At 36.6% G+C, this 19478-nt stretch overlaps 1 protein-coding gene across 7 annotated transcripts in view; it reads right to left on the reverse strand.

The window, feature by feature from the left end:
• Positions 1 to 19478, reverse strand: part of LRRC4C (leucine rich repeat containing 4C) — a 1197418-nt gene that overhangs the window by 230820 nt on the left and 947120 nt on the right. The gene's annotated exons all lie outside the window — the stretch shown is intronic.

Genomic DNA, 19478 nt, shown 5'->3' on the forward strand with positions numbered 1-19478 from the left:
GTAACAGTTCTAGCAATTTTTTGGTGGAGTCTTTCGGAATTTCTGCATAAAGTATCATGTTGGCTGCAAATAGTAGAGGTTTGCTTTTTTCCTCCTGATATGGATGCCTTTAATTTCTTTCTGTTGTCTGATTGCTAAGGCTAGGACTTCCACTACTATGTGCAACAACAGTGGTGAGAGTGGACATCCTTGTTGTGTTCCTGACCTTTGGGAAAAAGCCCTCAGTTTTTACTCTAGCTTTCTTTTGATGTCCATTAGCATGACAGATGGTTCTTCATGCTCTCACTTTCAATCTGGTGGTGTCTTTGGATATAATCTGTGTCTTTTGTAGGCAGCATATTAATGGGTCTTTTTTTAAAAAATTTTTAATACATTCTGATAGCCTATATCTTTTGATTGGAGCATTGAGTCCATTTACATTTAAAGGAATTATTGATAGATATGAATTTAGTGCCATTATATTACCTGTAAATTCACTATTCCTACAGATTGTCTCTGTTCTGTTCTAATCTGTTGCTTTTGGACTATTTTCCCACTGAAAGGGTTCCCTTTAGTATTTCTTGCAGAGCTGGTTTAGTGTTCACAAACTCTTTTAGTTTTTGTTTGTCTTGGAAACTCCTTTTCTCTCTTTCTATTCTGAATGACCACCTTGCTGGATAGAGTATTCTTGGATGTATATTTTTCCCAATTAGCTAATTGAATATATCATGCCAATTTTTCTGGCCTGCTGTTTCTGTGGGCAGGTCTGCTGCTAACCTTATGTGTCTACCCTTATAGGTTAAGGACCTTTTCCCCTAGCATTCAAAATTCTCTCTTTATCTTTGCATTTTGCAAGTTTCACTATGATATGTCTTGGTTAACCTGTTTTTGTTGATTTTGAGGGGAGTTCTCTGTGTCTCTTGGACTTGAATTCTTGTTTCCTTCCTCAGATTAGGGAAGTTCTCAGCTATAGTTTGTTCAAATAAACCTTCTGTCCCTTTACTCTTCTTCTGGGACTCTTATGAAAAGATACTATGGCTCTTTGTGGAGTTACTGAGTTCCCTAAGTCTACATCCACAATCTAATAGTTCTCATTCCCTCTTTTTTACAGTTTCATTATTTTCTATAATTTTATCTTCCATGTCACTTATTTGATCTTCTACTTCTTTCATCCTCATTGTGATTACATCCAGTCTGTTTTGCATCTCAGTTTTAGTTTAGTTTAGTTTTGTTTTTAAATTTCAGTCTAAGTAGTTTTTAGGTATTTTATCTCACCAGCCAGGGTATCTCTGATGTGTTCCATGTTTCTTTCAAGGCAAGATAATTTTCTTATAATTCTTCTTCTAAAATCTTTTTCATATGTATTGCTTATATCTGTTTTGAGCAAATTTCTGGCTGTGATTTCTTTTTGATCTTTCTTTTGGGGAGAATTCCTCCATCTTGTCATTATGTCTAGGCTTCTTTCACATATTATGAAAGCTTGTCATGTTTCCTGCTCTGGAGAGTTACACTCTATGAAGAAGGGGTCATACACTACCCAGAGCCTGGCACTTCAGGAAGTGATTTTGATATATGTTGTTTGCAGGATAGCCTATATAACCTGCTGTTGCATTTTGGCTGCTCTTTTCCACAGCCTCTAGAGACTTCCTCCTTGCTTGCAGTGGGGAGTGTTCGGACCTTTAACTAGGTTTGCTTTGCTTTGTTTGTTAAGGTAAGCCTGATTTAAAAAAAAAATGACTCAAGGAAAGAGAAAAGGGAAAGGAATAAAAAAAAGCAAACAAACAGACAAACAAAAACTTTAAGCCTGATTCCAAAGAATAAGAAAGAAGGAAAAAAGAAAAAAAAAAAAAAGCCTAATCCAGAAAAAGAGAAAAGGAAAGAGACAAGCCAATAAGTGAACAAAAACTGTAAGTCTGATATGAAAGAAAAAGAAAAAAATATTTTAAAATATATAACTGTATTATATAAATGAAATATATAAATATACTTAGATTTATATTTGTAATAATGAAAGCCTGCTCCTATTTCTAACAGAACTGAAACTGACACTTTGGAGTACTCTATGATCAGCAGATCTGCTACATGCAGGGTGGGGCAGGGGTAGGATTACTGTGTTCATCTTCTGAGGGACAGGCCCACTGGGCTGGCTCCCAGTGATACCTGCCTTTGCCAAATTGCCCCTGAGGTGAGGTTTGGTGTAAGCAAGTGACTCTAGTCTCCACTGGAGGTATTGTTTCTCCCTGAAGACCAGTCATGCTGGCGAGAGGTCAGGGAGGAGGTAGAAGCTGGTGTCACCCCATGCTCTCATTCCTGGGGAGGGGAACTCAGGGTCCCTGCTGTTCTGGAGGGCCTCACAGAAAAGCAAACAGTCTCCTCTTATATGTCCCAGGCTTTCTTCAGATCTCTACCCTCAACCTGTCTGGGCCCTCACCAGCACCATAGTTCTCCTGTGTTTTATCTCTGGTCAGTGGCTGGGATTCAAAACTCCAAGTCCTATAGGGCTGGGCAAGGCATGGACCTGCTCCACTCCCCCAGAGGAGAGCCTCCCAGTGCACCGGCACCATTCTGTCCCAGAAAAGCAGTTGCATGGGGCATGCATGCATGCACTAAGGCTGCAGTCTATTGTGATGAACAGTGAAGAGTGAGTTTAGGTTATCTGCTCTTTATTTTTTTTTAATTTTTTATTTTTAGCATAACAGTATTCATTATTTTTGCACCACACCCAGTGCTCCATGCAATCTGTGCCCTCTCTAATACCCACCACCTGGTACCCCCGACCTCCCACCCCCCACCCCTTCAAAACCCTCAGATTGTTTTTCAGAGTCCATAGTCTCTCATGGTTCACCTCCCCTTCCAATTTCCCCCAACTCCCTTCTCCTCTCTAATGCCCCATGTCCTCCATGCTATTTGTTATGCTCCACAAATAAGCGCTCTTTGTTTATGTCTCTGCCTCCTGCTGCTGATGGGCTACTCAATGGCTCCATGACTCCCAGCAGGCCCTTTGTCCTTGGAAGGGCAAAGCACTCTCCTCCAAATGTACTCCAGGAAGGAGAGCAATCTATCCCAGTGCAACCCAGGGGATCCCCTCACTGCAATGTATTGTGCAGACCTGACGTATTGTCCCTCACTGCCCCGTCTTTGCTCAGTGCAAAGGACTCCTTTCTCTTCACAGTATTGCAGCTTTCTCTTCACAGTATTGCAGCTTTCTCTCTCCCAACTCATGGCTCCAAACCTCAAATTTGCCATGTTCTTTCCCTCCAATTGTGCAGATTGTTGTCTTAATCCTCACATTGATTTCCTAGTTGTTCAAAATGATTTGATGTTGATCTAGCTGTGTGGACTGATGAGGCAAGTTCAGGCTCCTCCTACCATTCTTCCATCTAAACTCCTCCCCCTGACAGGTTTATAGTTAAAGAAGCAACAAGGCCAGTCAAAATATATGTGACTGAGACATAAAACAACCTTGAGGACCCAACCAATAAGAAAGAGTCTGAAGAACTGCTCCTTTCTAAAGGATAATAGAGGGGAAAAAACTCTCTAGAATGCAAAGCCAAGGATCCCAACCAGACAGCAACATTAGGGCCTAATTAAAGGATATTAGGGAACTTCTCAGTGTCTATTCAATGGGATTTCAGAAACTGATATGTAATGGGCACTAGTCAAAGAAACATACAAATCTGCTCCAGATTATCACCCTTCTGTCTGTAGTTAAAGACAGATTTTTGCTTTTGAGATTAGGTTGGTCTCTTAAATAATGTCTTTAAGGTTTATAACCTTAATTACACCTGAAAATCTCTTTTATGATGCAACATAACTTGTTCACAGGTTCCAGAGATTAGGGCAGGAATATTATTTGGTGAGCAGGAGAAGAGTGGAGTATGGAGAGGAGGCAGCCAGCCTACAATTCTAAGCAATTCTGGAGTTTGAGCTTGATGGCATAAGCCTGGATGAAATTTTTTAATTGTCTCCCTTGGGGAGAGAAAGAGTAATGTGTTGCTGGTAGGAGGGATAGTAAGCTGCATATACCATGACCAGCAAAGCAGATTATTTTTCACTATACCTATTTGCCAAACATTTCTGACCTTCTGATCATATGGTGGGATTGAATACCTGGCCTCTGCATGATTGAATAGGGGCATTTGACCAATTCTAGCAGAGACTGCTTGCTGACCCATAATGGATTGCTTTTAAGCCAGGGAATTCAGGATTATTTATTTATTTATTTATTTGCTTATTTATTATAGTAGTTTGAATTGCCTAGCCAATAATGGCTGGTATTATAGATGTGCAGCTATTATTTGTGAATTGAGGACTTCTATGTCTAGGAATGGTGTCATAGTTTTCCCAAACCACATGTGTGATGTTTCCAATTAAAAACTGCAAAGACAATTTGGTACCCCTATGAACAAAGATAAATATCAATGTCTTCCTCATATCATATATCAGAATCAATTTCACTTAAATAGAGACTTACATTTGAAAAGAAGAATGATAAAGCACATGTAACATAATATGGAAAAATATTTTCATGACCTTAGGAGTAGGGAATGATATCTCATTAAACTAGTCAGGAGAAGCATTAACCATAAAGGAAAATTTGATAGACTTAATAACTGAAAATAATTAAATGAAAATGTTCTATTCATATGAATATAACACAAAGAATGAAAATCAAGTAGTGAAATGAGGTAAAACATCCTCAACACATATAATCAGCAAAGATTTAATATGAAGAATATAATAAATCTTTTGCAAATCAGTGGCTAAAAAGACTCAACAGGAAATGGATAATGAATTCAGTAAGCTCTTTCTGTAAGAAAAATATACATGTAACTAATAAACTTATGAAAGATGTTCTAATAATTAGCACCCAATGTAATATAAATGAAATCAAAAGGATATATCATGATTCCTTCATAAGATTACCAAAAATTTTAAAAAGTTTAACAAAGGGAGAATTGGCAAAAAGATGGACCAAGAATAATTCCCATTCATTGCTGGTGGGAATGAGATCATACAACAGTTTTGTGATATTGATTGAAAAGTGCTTAACACACACACGAGTTACTAAATAAGTGTTTGTGGTTGTAGTGGTGGTAGTGGTTGTTGTGGTTGTTATCATTATGACTTCCCTGATTCTCACGGGTAGGATTAGTCTTATTCATTCATTCATTCAATATGCATTCATAATATCATGTTAGATTCTGAAGATATGGATAAAACATAGTTTTTATGACTGTATTCAAATTACTTTCTCTATAATGGAATTAATCTTTTATTTCTTTTTGACTCAATTTCTCCATAAAAATTTATATCATAAAAATGTTATCTACAATTTACTGAATGATTAATATGTGTCAGGAAAAAAGGTATGTTATTAAAAACAAAACAAAGATACTAGAGAGAATTTGAGATTTCTTAATTGAGTTTTTGTACATTCTTATCATATTTTACTCTGAAATTTCAGACATTCTTTTTAGCAGGAGTTCATTTCATACCCAGCAAACATAGCAGAAAGAAGGAACATCAGAAAGGAGGAAATTTGCTAAATCTCTCTGAAATTTTCTCCATCCTGTACAAAATGCTACTGTGTTATTAATCAGATTAGGGTAACATATTTACCTCTCTACTTGCCCTATTTATCATCTGGTAAAAATTTCAACATCCTTTGAATTTGTTAATGGAAGGAAAGTAGAACCTCAAATGCTTTAAGATAACTTCTACAATTTCCTCATTTTACAAATCAGAAAACCTGAAGTCTAAGGAGGCTGAGCAAATGTCTAACTAAAGTCACATAACTGGCAAACAACTAACTTTAAATTCTTTATCTTCTTTTTATGTTAATTTTTGAAAAATTATAGGAATTATCTCTACGGATCCCCTGAGATTCCTAAGATATTTTATATTTTGAACAGAAGTTTCTGGTACACTGCATAGACAGGAGCACAGACCAAGGGACACCATCTTTTACATTATAAAAAAAAGAAAATTACTGGCTAATATCTCTGATGAATATAAATATAAAAATCCTTAACAAAACAAATCCTTAACAAAAACAAACTAAATTCAACAGTGCATTAAAGTGATCATATGACATGATCAGGCAGGATTTATTCCAAGAAAGCAAGTATGGTTCAATATTTGCAACTCTGTCAAGGTGTTACATCACGAAAAATAAAACAAAACTAATGGATACAGAGCATAGATGGGTGATTTCAAGGGGGAAGGGGGTTGGGATGAGGGCAAACCACGTGAAGGGAGTTAAAAGGTACACGCTTCCAGTTATAAAACAAGTAAGTCATAGGGATATAAGGTACAGCATGGTAACTATAGTTGATAATATCGTACTGCATACTTGAAAGTTGCCAAGAGAATAAATCCCAAAAGTTCTTATCACAAGAAAAAACTCTTTTTGCAATTTTGTATGGCAATGGTTGGGGACTATTTATTGTGGTGATCATTTTACAATGGTTACAAATATCAAATCATTATGTAATATGCCTGAAACTAATATCATGTTACATGTCAATTATACCTCAATAAACATGAAGTGAATTTTCTGTTAATAGCATCAGGTAACAGATGAGTTTCTAAGATATATAGCTGATTGAGTTATTGAATATTAACTTCAGGGCTCTGAAGCCATACATGTTAACACACTTTCCATTTTATTACCAACATATCATCTTAGAAGTGGAAAATGATACTGGCAAACAAATTCCAGTATCCCTTCCTCAACTGCAGGAATCCACTGAAGTATTCTATATATGAAATAGAGATAATACACTGCAAAGAGGCAAGGTTTGAGGTATTTGGGGGATTGGACCAACTTGGAAAATGAAGCATCTCTTAAACAGCTAGAGAAAAATAATGACAGAATTAGGAAGGCTGGTTTCAAGTCCCATTCTTTATTCTCTTGCTATGAACATTAGTCAAATCCCTTAATCTTAAGGTGCTTCAGCTCCTTTTAAAATGGGGACAATAAAAGTAATTATCGGAGTGCCACTAAACTTGAATGATTAGATTTACTTAATGTTTTTAGGAGAGTTCTGGAAGACTATTGAGGATAACCAGTACTGTTATCAACTAATACTCTTATGCAGGAAAGAGAGATATGAACCAAGTCATTATTACTTGTGTGATAAGGATAATTAAGGCTGTATTCTGTCATTTCTACCTCTCAGATCCATTTTCACAAATATGCTTTATCTGTAGACACATGGTTTAAAAGATTCAAAAAATCAAGACTGAAATAATATAATACCCACTCATGATAACCTCTCTTGTCAGCAATTCTGAGGCTGAGAGGGAGCTGTAGCCAGAGCCTAAAGTACAGTAACTTTTTAGAAGTTTTCCAGGTCAAGAAACTGAGGACATATCTTATAGATCTGATTCCCTGATGATTTTATATAGAAACACAAAGAGAGGAGTAGAGCAGAACAGAGAAGAAATCTGAATTTCTTTGGAGTGTAAGAAAACAAGAGAAAATGGAAAGAAAAGTACTCTGGCTTCAAAAACGATAGGAGTTTAAAGACATCTGGCTTTGCCATATTTTTTTATATGATTGTTAGTCACGGATTTAAACCAATAAACTCCCAGAGAGATTAAACAGCCTGGAAGCCAGATGCTGTAGCTCAGTGCATGGCATGTCCGGGCTTGATGAAGTTACCGACTTTAAAGTGAGCAGGGGAGCAGGGGAGTCTGCAAGTGTTCCTTAGCACCCAGAGACAAAATCAGGAACAGTCTGACCATTTCAATGCCTATGTGTGTATGTTTGTGTATATATCTGGGGTGGGGAGTTAACTATGTATTATACCTACCCAGTGGTCTGTATTCTTTTACTAGTCAAAAACATAAACTTGTAGTGAACAAAGAAGCCACAAGAGGTAATTAGGAGATTCCCCGAGGAACCAAAACAAATACGTTCTTAGAAAGATCAGGGTTCCCAACTCTATATAGGGTTCCCAACCCTATATCATGTAGGGTTCCCATCATGTATATCATGTTGTTTTGTTCATGATTCATTTTTCCAAACAACAACAACAACAAGAAAACAAAAATAAATCTCCGTAATTATGGGACATCCTCCAAATTATATTTGTTAATCAATCTTATTTCTGAAACATTTATAAACCTTCACCCTGTGCTTAACATTCCATAGACAAAGAAGAAGAGAGAAGCCAATGAGAATGTATGCCAATGAGAAGGCACAGGATGGGAAATAGAAGAGGTTGTTACTGTTGGTGGCCATTGAGGCCAGTAATGCAGACTTGGTTTAAAAATCTCAGTCAAGGGGCGCCTGGGTGGCTCAGTGGGTTAAAGCCTCTGCCTTCGGCTCAGGTCATGATCCCAGGGTCCTGAGATCGAGCCCCGCATCCTGCTGTCTGCTCCACGGAGAGCCTGCTTCCTCCTCTCTCTCTCTCTGCTTGCCTCTCTGCCTACTTGTGATCTCTGTCTGTCAAATAAATAAATAAAATCTTTAAAAAAAAAAAAAACTCAGTCAAGTCTAATGACACACCCTGATTGTTCATGAGAGCCTTTCCCCTTACTCTTGTGTGCTGTCCCCCTTGTCACTAAAGTACACAACAGGAAAAAGATGTAGTCCATTATTTCGTAACAGCAATAACAGTTGTGTGTGATATGCAGTGCGGATCATTATGAAGAAACCTATTCTTGGCTCTTTCTGAGCTATTGATTAATTTAAGCCATCAACAGTATTTTTCCCATCTATGTTTAGGTTACTTGCTTGTTTCTTTATGTTGGTATAGATTTCTATGGACTACATAAGTAACATTTCTTTTAAACTGTATATCAGATTAATTTTGTTACATTTTGGGGAGGGTGATGAATAAAGAGATATACTAAATTTGATTATTTTCAAATTCATAGTTTTATTTTGGCAATCTGTATAATACTTTTTTGTCATTTTCTATATTGGAATAGCCTAAGGCTGGGATATTATTTTTTTTTTCTTGTGAGAGAAATTCTGACATGTACATCCTAAAGATTCCAAGGGAAAGAATGTATACATTATAAAAAAGAATCTGGAAGCTTTCTGAGATGGAAAACAAAAACAAAAACAAACAAGAAGATACATCATTCTTTGATGTGGTATTTCTTGAATAGTATAATTTTGCCTTCTCAGAGAAAGATTATTCATGTCCTGAAATATTTTTAGTTATTACAACCAGAAAAGTGCTACTGGCACCCAGTGGATGGAGGCCAATGATGCACCAAACATCTCCCAATACAAAGGACAGATCCCCCAAAGAAAGGATTATCCAGGACAAAATGTCACTACTACTGTGATTGAGAGATTTTTCTATCATACAAAGTTATGAAAAGCTGATGAAGTTGCTTAATTTCCATGACATATAATGAACTCAGTAAATAGCAATAGATGGTATTCTTGTTAATCTGGGCCTATTAGATTCTTGGGTGTTATACTTTAGATTCATCTTGTAGGGCACCAAACTTTAAGTCTTGACACCCCATTATAAAGCAAGCCAATTAAGATCACAGACAAAAAAAAAAAAGGAATTGGTGCAAGACAACTGAAAAAAAAATTGATGTTTGGGTCTTTTTTTTGGTGTCTAGTACATTGACTTCTTTCTCTTGATTACCTTTAGGAGTAATCACAGGAAATTATCATAACTGTCATTTAAGTACCTGATCAAAAATTCTCATTTCCATGAACAATTAGATTATTATTTTTACCCTATAGGCATATTAGGGTCATGTGAGGTCATTCTAAAAGTGATTGATTAATAGAGACACCTCCTTTAAAAGGTAGTTTTTTTGGCATATAAATGTCAAATGTATTTCTGTAGAATAGAATTGGAATTAATGGAGGAGCAAACTTTACAATATTAAAAGAAAGATATTTCTAGAATTAATTACTGACTGCAGACTAGATAGCCTTGCAGAATAGTGAGTGTCTCATCATAGGTGTAATCCAGGGACTGCATTGTCATCCATCCTCCTAAGTGGCAGATTTGGTGGCTTATGTGTCTTAGGCACTCAAAAATGCATCTTTCAATTTGGAGTTAATGATTTTGATTATATTCCTACATTGTGAAAGGACAGAGAGGTTAATAGCAGACTCAAAAGCCATGTTTATGTTGTAATAACTGATTATAAGCCCTCTGTCCCACTTGCTTTTTCAGAACTCAAGAAAGGTCTGATGTGAGGCTCCCAGCTCCATGGGGAGTCTGCTTCGCTCTCTGACCTTCTCCTCGCTCATGCTCTCTCTCACTGTCTCTCTCTCAAATAAATAAATAAAATCTTTAAAAAAAAAAAAAGAAAGGTCTGATGTGAAATTGGGCTGCATAAATGTATGGAGTTATAAATAATATATATTTGTGTATGTACATCTGTGTGTTTCCCATTTCTTTACTGACAGACATTTGACAGGTACAAAAGTCTTGATTTATTTAACTATCACAAATGAGGAACTAAACATCCAACAAATACCAAGGAGGGAGTGTGACTTAATCACAGTAACGCTAGAATCCTCCCTAAAAAAACAATTTGAACAGGAAAGGAGATTTAAAAATATGCAGAGGGGCACCTGGGTGGCTCAGTAGGTTAAGCCTCTGCCTTCGGCTCAGGTCATGATCTCAGGGTCCTGGGATCGAGCCCCTCATTGGGCTCTCTGCTCAACAGGGAACCTGCTTCTTCCTCCCTCTCTCTCTCTCTCTGTGCCTGCCTCTCTGCCTGCTTGTGACCTCTGTCTATCAAGTAAATAAATAAAAATCTTTAAAAAAATATGAAGAGTCAGAGTATATTAAAAATATTTGGAAGAAGGTATAGAGTTGTATGAGACCCGAACTCAAGGTGTGAAGAAAGCAGTATCCTACTAAGCCTAAATAATATCTCAACCAATGATTTTAGCTATTTAAAGAATACATGCCAATCCAATTATAATAAAAAATGTGAAATTAATTTTTAAATGCAGAATTATTTTAATGGACACCAATTCACTAATTTGATTTTATGTAGGCACAGACAACTATTTTCATTCCACTGGTTTCCATAAAATGCTTAAAATCCAAGCCCAATTCCTAGTGTATGATACTATTCCCCATCAAAATAATGCAAATTGAAGTCAGTTTTGCATTCTTAATAAACACACTGAAGTACCTAAAGACTCCACCAGAAGAAACCGAAATCTAAAGTTGCTTTTTTTTTTTTCCTTTCTAAGTGAATAGTCTGCCTTTCTACCTCCTACTCCCATTTTGAGATAACTGGTTAGGAAGATTGGAGAGGAAGACAAAACTGGCATCTATTTCTATAATTTCTTCTAATCCTCTAAGCTCTCTGTGTGGGAATCAGTTTCATACCTGGTGGTTACTACGTCATCAATCTTCACACAGAAAACTTATGAGCAACCTTTTCTGAGGGATAAAGAGCAGTCTAAGGCAAGGTGTCCATTGAACATGTTTTTATGTTTCAACTGATACATGAATGGTTCTCAAATTGTGGTCCAGACCAGCAAGATCAAATGTCAACTGTGAACTGGTTAGAAATACACATTCGTGGGCCCCACCCCAGACCTGGTCAATCAGAATCCTTGGATGACAGAGCTCAGATGTTTCAGGTGGATGCTGAAGTTTGAGGATCGTTGTGCTGTGCATATTTTAAAACGGCCTGTCAAGCTCCATAGAATTTACAGACTCTGAGAAAAATAATTGTGCAAATTATTTTATGTTTCAGTAAAGCCATATGCAAGATAGAAGGGTCATCTATGAGGGAAAGGGACTTTTTATTTTCTTTTCAGAGGGGATCAGGAAGTCTTCATAGAGGTGGCTGTGCTTCAATTAAAAATTGAAAGAGTAGGAATTTTCCAGAAAAAAACAGTGACACAGGCATCCTAAATGGAACTAGAATCAGAAGATTCAAATCTAGATAGTAATCAAGCAGTAACTTTTTGGTGGTTGATATTTTAAATCTTCCAGAGAATCCTTTGGTCTTGGTTTGGTTTTTAGAACTTCATGGTTAAATTCTTACCAATTTGAAGAATATAGTGATCAATATAGAAAAAATAAAGCTGAGAAGCCAGAATCTATGGAAGAAATGTATATTACAGTGTTTCAAGGTTTGAGTCAGAGAAAGAACTGGGCACATATGTTAATTTTTGTGTACTTGGTTCTTAATACTTCAGTATAATAAATACTTGTGTGTCCACAGATGAGTTGTTTCATTTATATGATATGGTGATACGGTTTTCCAGTGTGTAAGATAAAAGTAACAATACAAAAGGACTGTTGCTTGTTAGGATAGTTAACTGAAATAATCCATATAAATTGTCTGTCATTCTTCCTGTCTCATTTAGTCTATAAATTTCTCTGCTGAGATTACATCAGAATGCATATATTTAATAATAGTTTCTGCTATATACTTCATGGAATATTTAATGAAGTCAATGAGCTCTTTGGTGAAAAATACCATTAAGATATAAAATGTTAGCTCTGTGAACAGAAAGCATGCTGAGAATTTAATGCAAATGAAATCTGTGTTCACATACACATACACATGCACAGGCTTACACCCATATACATACAATTAGTGAGGTCCTTGAAGAGAAGAAAAAAAAAATCTTCCTACCTGACACATATTTTACAAACTGATTGGCAAATGCTCTGTGTGTGTGTGTGTGTGTGTGTGTGTGTATTCACACTTAGCTCAATACTGCAGCAGACTGGATGTTCACATTGTTTCCCTGACAACCACTCAAGCATTGTCTAAGTATCTCATGGCTACAGATGATTGCACAATACACATTTAATCCCATGGTTAAAAGAATGAACATCCACAAGCCTGAATCAATGGATTAATTTGATTTGAGAGAAGAATTAGTCTCTTCTGGGGAAAGCATCAGCCACTTAGTAATATGCTGGGATAGCTGAAGCTGATTTTAAAATGAAAAAAAAAAAACTTTAAAAGTCTTGGTAATAAGAGAGTAGAAAGAAATAATGTGGCCAGTTTGAGGTAGATAAATGACTTGGCAAATACAACCATATGTTTGTAATTAACCAACTGGGTCTGACTAAATTCTAATCCATAATCTTGATGTAGAACCACAGTCACCGGGTCAAATTTAATGCATCAGTATATTTAATATAGGTATAGGGAGATTTGGCATGTTGAAATAGATCAACTTTCAGCATTTCTTAGAACTCTCAAATAAATATCTCTAGTCCTAAAAATTGGCTAGATAATTTCATGTCATAACAAGTATTTCATAAATGCAGATAAAGAAGGTAAGCAAATCTCAGTCTTAGGGGCATAAGCTTATCATCTAGGGCTAACAGATAAATTCTGCAGAGGGTGAGGCTGCTGTGTCTGGGATTAGATACTTGAGTCTGTGCTCATCTGCTGTGGACAAACGCATCTCTATGCCATTGATGGTTCTCTCTTTTGGTGCTGCTGATACCATTACATCATTGGCTGGGCATAATATTGAATATGATGTTCCTCTCCAAAAATTCAGCCTGTGGGCAGTGAGACACTGGATGAAATTCCCACTGGCTTGAAAAATATATGATTAGAAAGCATTCATTATATAAATAATCAGCTCTTGATTCTTACACTATAATTTTAGGGAACAAATGACTGTACCCCCAAATAAACTACCATAACATTTAGACTAAATGGTTCTCAGTTATTGTGGGCTCTTAGAATTAAGTTATGTTGTATGACGGGGTACTCTTCCAGGAATATCTTTGCTCTGTACTGGGGATGGGCATGTAGGGATAATGGTTATGGAAACAGGAAAATTTAGGATCAAAATTAGGGTAAAGGAGGAAGTGGAAAACAAAGCTGCATTGAAATCTTAGTTATTAAAATATTACATATAACTATTGTTAAAATGTATTGGCATACCCTAGAAACTATACCTGTTGCTTTCAATTTGATGTCACGTGATCTTTTCCTATGAGTCAGGCACTGTTACTATCCCTATTTTATAGATCAAGAAATGAAACTTGACAGATTAAATAGTTTTCAGAAGGCCATGGACCTAACATATAGCAGAGCTGGGATTCAAACTCATGGCTGGTGGGTCCAACACTCAAATTGTTCTCACTTTACTATTCTGTTAGGAAAGATTACTGAGTCTGGTGAGATTATGGAGTCTGCTAAAATTAGATATCTCAGACTCATTGAACAAATAGGTTTCCTGTGCTTGATCATTTTTTCAGCTCTGACATTTTGATCTTTCAGGGTCAGAACATCTCATTTGTTATATTTTCAACTTTTCTTTTTTTTTTAAGTTTTTAAATTATTTTATTTAATTGGACCTCAACATTTCTTTTCTTCTTTCTTTCTTTCTTTCTTTCTATTTCTCTTTCTTTCCTGCCACAGAGATTGTTTAATAAAATTTAGAAATTCACTCCTGACAGTTTTATTATACTTTTCTATAAATAGTGTGACTCTTTGGATAATTCATTACCTGTTAGATTTCCATTGGGAACCTTTTAATAAATTCTGAAAATTCCCAAGCAGAAGTAAACTCCTAGTGACAAAATTCTCCAAAGTTAAAAGAGTTTTAAAAAAATACTCATTATCATATTCTTTTGTGTATTTGTGTATTATTTTGTGTACTAATTAGGTATATTTCCAAAAATTGGCAGTAAAATAAAAACAAATAAATACATTTAATTATACCATCCATCCAAAAATACTTCAGTATAAACACTTTGAGCACTACACTCAAAGTTATTCTCAGAGGCAGGGGTGGGTTTCCACAGACACAGGTTTCTAATATATGTTCACGTGGGCAACAGATGTGTGTTCCCACCATCGTATGATGATATTTGAAAAGTCTTCCTTCTAACTCTGAGAAGGAAATTGAAGAGAATGATTCATTCTTTTCACTGGGTGTGGGGAGGATTGAGTCATCTCAAGGAGAACTACATTAATAATCAAATGCTGATTAAAACAGAGAATACTTTTTTTCATCTGTTTAGGGAGTTCCCATTAGAGTTTTCAAACCCAATCTCTCTAACTCAAGTGATTCTGAACATATGTCAAAGGGATTAAGATTCAGGGACATTTATAAAAGAAAAACCACAGGAGTGAATCATGGCATGTGGCAGTAAGTAAGGCTCTCCAAATGGTCCCTCAGGCGGTTAAAGCATCAACACGATCTTGAAAGATCCAGCTGTGTTGGGAGCAAGAAGAAGGTAACAGGAACTTCTTGCGTTTGAGAATCAGACTGACCTGGCTCAGATTCCAGTGCTTCAACTGAGCAGTCATTTGACTCGGGCTGATTTTGTTAATCCTCACTAAGCTGGCTCTTTAACTGCAATGCAGAGGCAAGAATACCAATCTTACATGAGTGTTGTGAAGACAAAATGATGCAGCCATTAAATAACATAGCAAGATTGTTCACTGACACTAGGCCATCCTCTTTTCCAACTAGTGTGTCTCAGAGATGGCGAGAAACTGTAGGCACTCCAAAAGAAATCCAAAAGAAATTTGCAATTATTTGCCATTATCATCCCTTCTGTCCCCCCTCCCATTCTTACTTATTCTCTCTTCTTGGTTTTCTTCGCTTTTATTTTTATGATATCAGATGTGCCGAAGTCTCAGTATAACACTTCAGTCTCTTTGAAGGAAAAATATTATATAAATGTAATAAACAAATATGCAGTAATAATAGCAAAGTATCTCTTGCCAGATGGGGCTTATCAGCTAGTCTTTAAATTGGAAAGCCCACATCTATAATTCTAATGAAGGTTGCTTGCTTGGACTAATCATTCTAGAAAGCCCTTAAGTTCCATTGGGCTAATTAAACTCTTCTATACGATCGTATTGTCTGTATCTGTGTCTGCTGACTTACTGATTTGATTCACTGTGCAATTTATATTGATGTGCTGGTTACCCAGCAATGTCTGAGGTATCTTGGATATTGTTACTGGTGTAGCTTTTGTTTCGACATAAAATTCTGCATCTGACTGCAAGATGAAGCGTTGGAGAAATAAAACCCCAAACCATAAACTGGCCCTTTTAAATGTCTTATTCTCTCTCCCAGCTCTCCTCAGTTTTGTTTATATATCTAGAAGTCTATCTATCATCTATCTATCTATCTATCATCTATCTATTTTCTATCTACGATAAAACCATCTAGTAATACTAAAAGAGATTTCTGGTCTGGGTTTGAATGAATGATCCTTACTAACAAAATATCCCCATTTCCTGACAGAGTTATTCCTTAAAAGAGGTAAAGAATTTGATTCAGATATCCCTAGATTTCCTGGGACATTTGTCACTTTCTTCTGGCACTTTCTTGGCAGGAATTACAAAACAGCAACCTAGGGATAGATGCAGACATGTGTTCCTTTCATTCCATATCCACAGCACCTTTGATTAACTCTTCAAGAGAAAAACTTTTTTTGTTTTCTAAAGGGCTCATTAGTTTTCTCCTTGTTTAATTTCCAACTTTTACTCCTTTAATAAGGGGCTGAATATATATAAGCAAACCTAGGGTCATTTATTTCCATGAGGGTGATATTTTTCCCACAGCTAAGGTCATATTTGGATCAAAATGAATACACATGCATCAGAAAAAGTTATCGGGGAGCAAATTAGTATATCTCTTAACTGGCAGCAACAGTGGTAGTCCAAGCTAAACGAATACATTCTCTCTTTTTGCCAAAGTAACTTTGTAAATGGTTGGTATAATATTTGCATTTGTTGTCCTTTCGAATTCTGACCTTCAAGTCTGCAGTTGGACTGGCTTGCTGTTGCAGCATTTTGTTTTTTAAAGGCTCTTTTGAGGCAAGGTTAATTTCCACCGAGATTTCCTTTTGCCTGAAACATTCCATCTCATTTTACCTCCTGTACTTGGTGCTCATCACAGCATGATTGACTCAAGGATGAAAGATGGCAGCTCATAAAGATATTTTTTTATCCCCTAATAAATCTCCTCAACCCTTGATCAGGTTTTATATATATAGTAAAATATGCATTGAGAGAAGTAAGCCTCCAAACGATCTCTGAAACGATCATTTGAAAAGAGGGACTGCTTTTCTCAATTAGACACATTCCTATCTAATAAAATGGGTGAAAGAGGTGGCCCAGGTAAGATGTATTATCAGGCTACTTGTCTCTTTATCCATTGGTAATTCCTTAGGGCCTTTCAAAATGTGACACTTCTTTCAAAGAAGAAATTATGTCAAGTTCAATTGCCCTGCTTTTATTGAGCTCATGGCACCCATAAGTACACTATAAAAGTCTTATGGGCTGATGTGGCCAGCTACAAAATCTATTACCTGGGCCAGGAAACTGGACATTCAGGTTATGCTGGGAGGGATGAAAACTTTGAGGATACTCTTCCTAATAGCCCTTCCCCAAACTCACAAGCTCTCATTAAGAATCACAAGAGGCTACAGATTTTGTGAGGGAAAGGATACACTGGAAGTCTGATGTCATTGCTGGCGATTTTATATTTGAGTGAGACAGGATTGCTGTGTATGTAACAGACCAGGCAAGGTGTTCCTGGTACCATATTCCAATGCCTGCAGCCTGCATTTTATTAACATACTAATAGCAATCTGCTAATGGGGCCGCATGGGAGGCAATTTGAAATGGTCCTAGAGAATTGTTCAGATTGGCCAAATGAATGAGATTGAGACTTGGTTGCACCACTGAGTCTAATTTTGTGTTTCTGGTGTTGGGTCAACTCTATCTATATCCCAGGATTCCCTGATGTTCAAAGGACACGATACTGCAAAGTCCAGAGTTCAGTCTGTCCCCATTTTTTGGGTGACCAAGAGTTGCTCAATATGTTTACTTTGTGTTTGATTCATATCTTCATTTCTTGTACATTCTTTCTAGCACTGTCCTTCGATTTCTTAGGGTATAGGGCTGTGGTTTTTGTTTTGTTTTGGTTTTTTGTTTTTTCCTTGAGATATTCTTTGAGCCCTAGCTACTAGATGTGAAAAAAAGGGAGAAAGAAAGAATGAGGCATTTATTATTTAGCAAGCCAAAAGTATACAGGGGAGAATCCAGAGCTATAGGGGGATTTTTGAAAGGGGAGATAAATCAAAGATCCCAGCAGGCACATTAAACATGGGAGACTTTGCTGGGGCCACAGAAAGCCAAGCGAAACAGACATTTAGGGCATAGAGGAAAGATGCTCTGTCCCACTGAATAGAGCAGGGTATCACCAGTTCCACGCTGCACCCCACATCTGCTTAATTCCAATATGCTTAGAGTACTGGGGGTGGGTTAGTCATCAAGAACTCATAAGGGAATTAGCAGGAAGAAAAGGACTCCCCGTCATGTACTGAATGTGTATAAATTGTCTCATATATGCCTCAAAAACATCCTTTAATTTTATGTCATTGTTAAGCTTATTTAAAATATTTAGGAACAAGGGATTGATTTACTTGTCTAAGCTTTTGCCTCATAAGCAGCAGAGGTGATGTTTTTATCCAAGTGGAGTAATATCTTACCCTAGACTCAAGTCATTGGTAACATCATCACTCCACTTTCCTTGCCAACATCCTAAACATAGACATCCAGGGACTAGAAGGAAGCATCATCTGATAAAGCCTATCAGACTGAGCCACATTGCTAGGCTCTGTATTTTAGATTCATTTACCTCCTGGTACTTCAGCAGAACCTTGTTATATGTGGTTGAGACAGGTGCAGAGTTAGGAGAAGGATAAGTCTGCAACCATGCAGGTGAGCAGGGAATAGGACGGGAGGAAAGAAACGATCTTTCCATCAAGATTTGCTGGTTTATAGAGTGTTGAAGATAGAAGTCACCCCTAGTGCAATGTTATAACTCAGGGTCATTATATTTTGCCAGGATCAAAGAATCCCAAATGGCAATTTATAATTGCATCAATGAGCATTTATAATTTATGCCTCTATTTATAGGGAGTTATCACAAGGCTAAAATATCCACTCTGATCTTATAGCTGACATGTTGAAAAATCAAAACACATCAGCTCATGCCATGAATAATCTCTGTTTAAACAGTAAAGCAAATAACCTTTGATTAGTATGGTTGGCATTAATTTAGACATCACACTTCTGTCAGTGTTTAGCTGTACAAGACAGTAACAGAAACATCAAGCATGTCTCTTTAAATAAAACAAGGAATTCAGCTAAATCTTGAGTGTTAGACTAAATTAACTGAATCCAAAATAGACTTCTGATCTGTTGATCCCCAGCTCAAATGTTATTCAGAATATCCTAAACTTGTAATTATCTCTCTAAGGCTAGGATCCCTGTGAACAGGAAACTTGAAAAATCAGTTGTTTCACAATTTAAAACCCATCTAAACCTACCTGATGAAAATCCATGATATGTAATAGCTAACTTTTTTTTAAGCACTTACTGTGTGCTAGGTGATGTATTAATCCTTCTGATCTACCTTAGAAGGAAAATTAAAGGTCTAATACATAGCTGAACAAACTGAATTAAGGTTTAGAAAGTTTAGAAACTACCAAAATTTTCACAGCAAGGGGACTGCTGAGAAGGAC

This window comes from Neovison vison, chromosome 7 (assembly GCF_020171115.1).
Source record: "Neovison vison isolate M4711 chromosome 7, ASM_NN_V1, whole genome shotgun sequence".
NCBI classification, from domain to species: domain Eukaryota; kingdom Metazoa; phylum Chordata; class Mammalia; order Carnivora; family Mustelidae; genus Neogale; species Neogale vison.